This window comes from Hordeum vulgare, chromosome 4H (assembly GCF_904849725.1).
Source record: "Hordeum vulgare subsp. vulgare chromosome 4H, MorexV3_pseudomolecules_assembly, whole genome shotgun sequence".
NCBI lineage: Eukaryota > Viridiplantae > Streptophyta > Magnoliopsida > Poales > Poaceae > Hordeum > Hordeum vulgare.
Genome location: NC_058521.1, coordinates 56,139,426 through 56,146,149, shown reverse-complemented (window position 1 = coordinate 56,146,149; position 6,724 = coordinate 56,139,426).

Genomic DNA, 6,724 nt, shown 5'->3' with positions numbered 1-6,724 from the left:
GATGGTCAAGGTTTCCTGGCCATAGGCAAGTGTTGTCACTTGATAATGGGATCACATCATTAGGAGAATCATGTGATGGACTAGACCCAAACTAATAGACGTAGCATGTTGATCGTGTCATTTTGTTGCTACTGTTTTCTGCGTGTCAAGTATTTGTTCCTATGACCATGAGATCATATAACTCACGGACACCGGAGGAATGCTTTGTGTGTATCAAACGTCACAACGTAACTGGGTGACTATAAAGATGCTCTACAGGTATCTTCGAAGGTGTTCGTTGAGTTAGTATGGATCGAGACTGAGATTTGTCACTCCGTGTGACAGAGAGGTATCTCGGGGCCCACTCGGTAATACAACATCACACACAAGCCTTGCAAGCAAAGTGACTTAGTGTAAGTTGTGGGATCTTGTATTACGGAACGAGTAAAGAGACTTGCCGGTAAACGAGATTGAAATAGGTATGCGGATACCGATGATCGAATCTCGGGCAAGTAACATACCGAAGGACAAAGGGAATGACATACGGGATTATATGAATCCTTGGCACTGAGGTTCAAACGATAAGATCTTCGTAGAATATGTAGGATCCAATATGGGCATCCAGGTCCCGCTATTGGATATTGACCGAGGAGTCTCTCGGGTCATGTCTACATAGTTCTCGAACCCGCAGGGTCTGCACACTTAAGGTTCGGCGTTGTTTTATGCGTATTTGAGTTATATGGTTGGTTACCGAATGTTGTTCGGAGTCCCGGATGAGATCACGGACATCACGAGGGTTTCCAGAATGGTCCGGAAACAAAGATTGATATATAGGATGACCTCATTTGATTACCGGAAGGTTTTTGGAGTTACCGGGAATGTACCGGGAATGACGAATGGGTTCCGGGAGTTCACCGGGGGGGGCACCCACCCCGGGGAAGCCCATGGGTGTTTGGGGTGCCGCACCAGCCCTTAGTGGGCTGGTGAGACAGCCCAAGAAGAGCCTATGCGCATAGGAAAGAAAATCAAAGAGGAAAAAAAAAAGAAGGAGGTGGGAAAGGGAAGAAGGACTCTACCTTCCAAACCAAGTGGATTTCGGTTTGGGAGGGGGAGACCTTCCCCCTTGGCTTGGCCGACTCCCTTGGGAGTCCTTGGACCCCAAGGCAAGTCTCCCCCCTCCTCCTCCTATATATAGTGGGGTTTTAGGGCTGATTTGAGACAACTTTGCCACGGCTGCCCGACCACATATCTCTCCACGGTTTCACCTCTTGATCGCATTTCTGCGGAGCTCGGGCGGAGCCCTGCTGAGACAAGATCATCACCAATCTCCGTAGCGCCGTCACGCTGCCGGAGAACTCTTCTACCTCTCCGTCTCTCTTGTTGGATCAAGAAGGCCGAGATCATCGTCGAGCTGTACGTGTGCTGAACGCGGAGGTGCCGTCCGTTCGGTACTAGATCGTGGGACTGATCGCGGGATTGTTCGCGGGGCGGATCGAGGGACGTGAGGACGTTCCACTACATCAACCGCGTTCACTAACGCTTCTGCTATACGATCTACAAGGGTACGTAGATCACTCATCCCCTCACGTAGATGGACATCACCATGATAGGTCTTCGTGCGCGTAGGAAAATTTTTGTTTCCCATGCGACGCTCCCCAACAGAAAGACCATGTTTTGATCATCCAGTCTTCAAACATCTTGAAGTGCGAGGACATACTCGGAGGCGATCAAATCTTGTGGGGAACGTGTGCAAAACTCTGCAGAGTACTCAAACCTAATCGATTAGCCGTGTCCACGGTCATGGACAACTTGAGCCAAAGGAACTGAAGTTATCTGGATTTCTCAACACCATTAAATATATTTGATGTGGGAATTAATGACAACTCGGGTACGAGAACTGGTTGGCGGAACCACCTCGTTAACAACAAACCTTGTAGTAACATTTTGCTTTCAACCCCTCTTGTTGTAGGATAAAATTGGCTTTATGCAAAACTTAGCTCCACCGACCAAATATGCATGTAGAGATAGTTGATTATTATTTTACCCCTCTCTTATGTGACTTGCCGCATATTCAATATGCTGACCTACACGGCTGCAACGTCTTATGTTGCAGATATTTTCTTCGACGAGTAAGAGTACGATTCAGGGTTACGGTCTACACTCAACTTTGCCGTTGGTGTTTATTGGGACTCCACTCCCTTGACCGCTTCCGCTGAGATATTTAAGGTATATATCAGTTTTACGCTATTTACATGTGATTGCACTTTGATATATACATTGATGTACTGTGTGTGCCAGCATACTGATCCAGGGATGGCACAGAAACACAGAGGCTTGACTCGTCTTGAGTCGGGTCGCTACAGAGATGGTATCAGAGCACATGTTGACTGTAGGACGTGACCCTAGAAACTGGAAACTTCTTAGGATAGGACCTCTCACAAATCTTATTTTCGAGAACACCTTTCACTTCTCATCTCTTCTGCTTTCATCAAATGTTCTCTCTCACCTCAAATATTTATACAATCCCCTTACCCCTTTGACCTCATGAAGAATCAACGGAGTTCTACTTCAAAGTAAAGAGGATTTCATCATGCAATTGAAGCATTGAAGATGCACCAATTGAATACTCTCAAGACCCGAAGAATTCGAAGACCCTGAAGCGTTCGAATATTTATATGACCATTAGAAGTCCAAACCCCTGTTATATACCCACGTTAGATACGATGATTTGTGAGCCGTCATTGGTATGTGTTTTCCGACGGCCACAAATAAAACATATTCTCAAAAATATTGTTTGTATTGTGTGTATCTCCCTCCCTCTCTTACACGTCTCATCCCCAAAACCTCAACCCTACCAGATGGAGTATGAAGCTGGACTTGTAGTCTCCGGACCAATGACCCCACTGGAAGCTAAGATATGGATTCAGAACATGGAGAACCACTTCGGGAGCAACTTGATCTCAAGGAAGCATGAAGTGGAACACGCTCTCCAGTACTTTACCCAAAGTGCTGCTATCTGGTGGAAAATGCACCATGCCATACAAGGATTTAGTGGAGCAGAAAGTTGGGAAGAATTCAAGAAGACTCTGTTAAGATCCCGTCTCGTTCGGAAGTGCTATGATAATCCGATGAAGAAGCCTTGTGCATGCAAGATCTGTGGAGAAATAGGACACACCCAGGAAGAACACAAGGATGGATGCACTCATTGTGAAGAAAATCACCCAGCTGAGGAATGCCCAACTAGTCAGGTGACTTGTTTCCTTTGTGAGGGAACCACCCACTACCCAGCTCGGTGTCACATTTACCCCAAGGTACAACAAGTTGTCAAGAAGCAGAAATATGCAGTAAAGGAAACACTCAAGAAGAAGATTTTAGAAGAACCGGTGATGAACGAAAATATTGAAGACCCTGATGGACAAGGTCTGACCAGATTTTTCTCCAATGCATGCTACTCATGTGGAGAAGAAGGACATTATTCACAAGACTGCACGAAGAGAAGCCAAGAGTATCTGGGAAACTTCCCGACGGAAGAAGTGGAGTTTGATCCACTTGAAATAGAAGAACTGGCCAAGATAAAGGAGACCGGAAAGAAGAACAAGTACCCTCGGAAGAACCAAATCTCTGCAGACATAGACCTGAGTCATGTCAGATGTTACAAGTGTATGAAGTTTGGCCACCACAAATACATGTGCTCAGGAAGGAAGCCGGGAACCCAAGGAGCAAAGGCAACCACTAAGACGCCTCGAGACTTGTCAGAAATCATTTTCTTTTGTTGCAAGGAAGCAGGACATTTTGCCAGCGATTGTCCACAAAGGAAGAAAGCTAAGAAGGAGTAGTTAAGTTTTGACCGCGGCAATTAGTGTAATCTGAAGCACTCTTGTTTTTCATGAGATCATGGAGTGAAATTTTTGTAACAGAAGTCCCTGAGATTGTAATAACATCATGAATAAATGGAATTTATTGTCTCATGATTGCCTATGTTGAAACTGTATGCGTTGTTTCTCATCGAACAAAGATCTCTGAACATTATGAGGATATGAGAAAATATGGTCTATGCAGACATGAGTATAATTCAATTTTAAGTGTGATAGTAATCGGTAAACCCACAGGATCCATTGAGTAGGAGTGTACCATGATTATCAAACAGCACCTCGGAAAGTTCGAGTGGAACTAAAGTACCTCCAAGAGAGGCAGATGAATAAAGTTGGCAGAAATGCTCGACCATACCGAACAATGTGGATGGCAGCATTTGTAATAGAGTACTTTTGAATTGGAGTTTTTGATAAGAAATTAAGGATGTAATAAAGGATTGATTATGAAATGCATATGATTTATGGAAGAAGCTATGATGGATCAGCAAACGTTTTCTTAGGAGCATACGACAACTTGAGAGTGGTGCAGAAACGAAAGATGTTTCGTTCAGCTTGCAGAACCAATGGATTATCCGAACTTCGCTCGTGGACAAGAGAAATTCTGCAACGCTTGTGAGGATGCTCGAGTGTTAGAATTCGAGATTCGCTATACCTTATATAGAGAAATGATTTTGGTGCGGAATGGATTGATCACCATGACGACTTACTCTTATCATTTATCTTGCTATTCGGAATGGTAAATCTGAGAGACTTACCCATATAGAGAGACGACGTTCTTTGAAGCTTTTGTTTAAGCCTTAGAATGGTATAAGAAAAGCCCATGTACATGGCACTTGTTGTCACGCGTAGGAAATTTTACGGTGAGGATGAAAACCAAGACCCCTCTCTCTGCAGGATAACCACAAATGGTAGACCACCATGAGAACCATCGATATGTTATTTAGAATTGACCACGAGACTGTCAGTTAAGAAGACCCAGTGACGAAAGAAGCTTATATCAACAGAAGATATGAAGACTGTGAGGAGTCATGATGCCAAAAACCCCAGAGGATCGTTAAAGCATTTTGGGGGACCAGTATCTCTCATTTTAAGTGTGGTAGCATCCCACCTTGCCGGAGATTGGATTTGTTAGAAGACCCCCAAACCCTAACCTTTCTTTCTAGCCTCTTCGAATCTCGAGGACGAGATTCATTTTAAGTGTGGTAGTTTGTAACATCCCAACATTATAAATTTTGGAATGTTAATATAATTATTAGATTGATTGTTTGTTTGTTTGCCTGAGTGATTGAAACTTTTGTGAAATTTGAAACCTTTCGAAACTTTTGAACGAGAGGGAATTAAATGACTTTCCCCTTCTCCGGTGAATTCAAATTCAATTTTTTTTAATCAACGAGAGAAGATGACATGACTTCTTCAACTATAAAAAATTTGAAAGGAGGTGTTCGCATTTGAATTCTTTGCATTTCCATTCGTTTTCTTCATGCAACAAAATGCCGGGAAATGCATTCTGTCAAACAGAAAAGAGCGGAGGAACATGACCCTCAAATACCCGGGCATTCTGAACGTTATTTGCAACCTCAAACTTAGAGGATCATTTGAAAATTATTTGCAAAAAGAAATAATGCTTTTAGGGATTTTTGTGAAAATAATTTTTTCTGAAGTTTTTATTTTTACCGTGGAAAAATGCCCATCATTTATATTTTATTTTTCTGATAATTTTAGTATATAAAAACCCTTTATTCCGAATTGAGTTGATTTCCTTTTTAACGTTTTAGTTTCCTAGTTTTGAAAATAGGAATAGAATCACTTTTATTAGGAAATAGGAGCTGGCCCAATTAAGCACTTTCCAAATTTGGCCCAAGAAGATCATCTTCTTCCTCTATCTCTTCTCCACGTGACAGAACCTTTCCTTCCATGGAGAGGAGAATCCCCACCTCCGGGATTCGCGAAGCTCTTTCCCTCCCAGCACCTCCCGTCGCCCCTATAAGAACCCCCATACCCTCCTCTATCCATTTTCCCCAAGAACCATACCTCTCCTCGCCTCTAGCCGCAGCCCCCGCCTCGCCGGAGTTCATCTTCAACAGGAACTCGCTGGAGGTCCTGCTGCCTCCTCCCGTCGCCCCACGCCCCGCCGGCACCACCAACCTTCGGCCGGAGCCCTCCTCCCCCGCCTGGACCCCTCCGCTGCCTCGGCCGGCCACCGGAGCCACCTTCCCGTCGTCTTCTCAAACTCCGGTGAGATTCACGAAATCCCGTATTGCAGTTTTTTCAGAAAATTGCAATCTTAGAAAATTCATATCTATTAGTCTATAACTCCGAATTAGGTGATTCTTTTTGCGTTGGATCACAAATTTTATGCAGTTTCTGCACATATATAATTTGTCTATGTTTGGATTTATAAAAATTGAGTTAGATCAGATTTGAATTAAAGATTATTTTGCTTATTCCGGGAGTTTAAAAATAGCTTTTAATTTGATTCTTTTTGCTGCTGCTTCCTATTGATCATATCTTTTAGTAGTTTAAGTTCCAAAAAAAATTAAATATTTTTAATTGGGGTTTTTACCAAAACAGATTCTGTTTTAGCTCTTTTAGGACTTTGGCTATTATTTTTCTGTAAATTGTTTTAAAATATTTTCTTTATTATTTCAGAAAGATTATTTTTTTGTTTATGTTAGTTAACAGTAGTTTTGCAACAAGTTTTTATTTTATGTTTATTTGTTTTCATGAAATCAATTCTAGCTGAGTAGTAACGTGCAATTGTTTTCACCGTTGTTTCAAATCCCGTTTGGGAACGCTTTCAAAGGTTTTGTGAAAAACACTTTATTTTATCTTAGTTAGATTTATATATTAGTTCTTTGTTAATATTTTCTGTT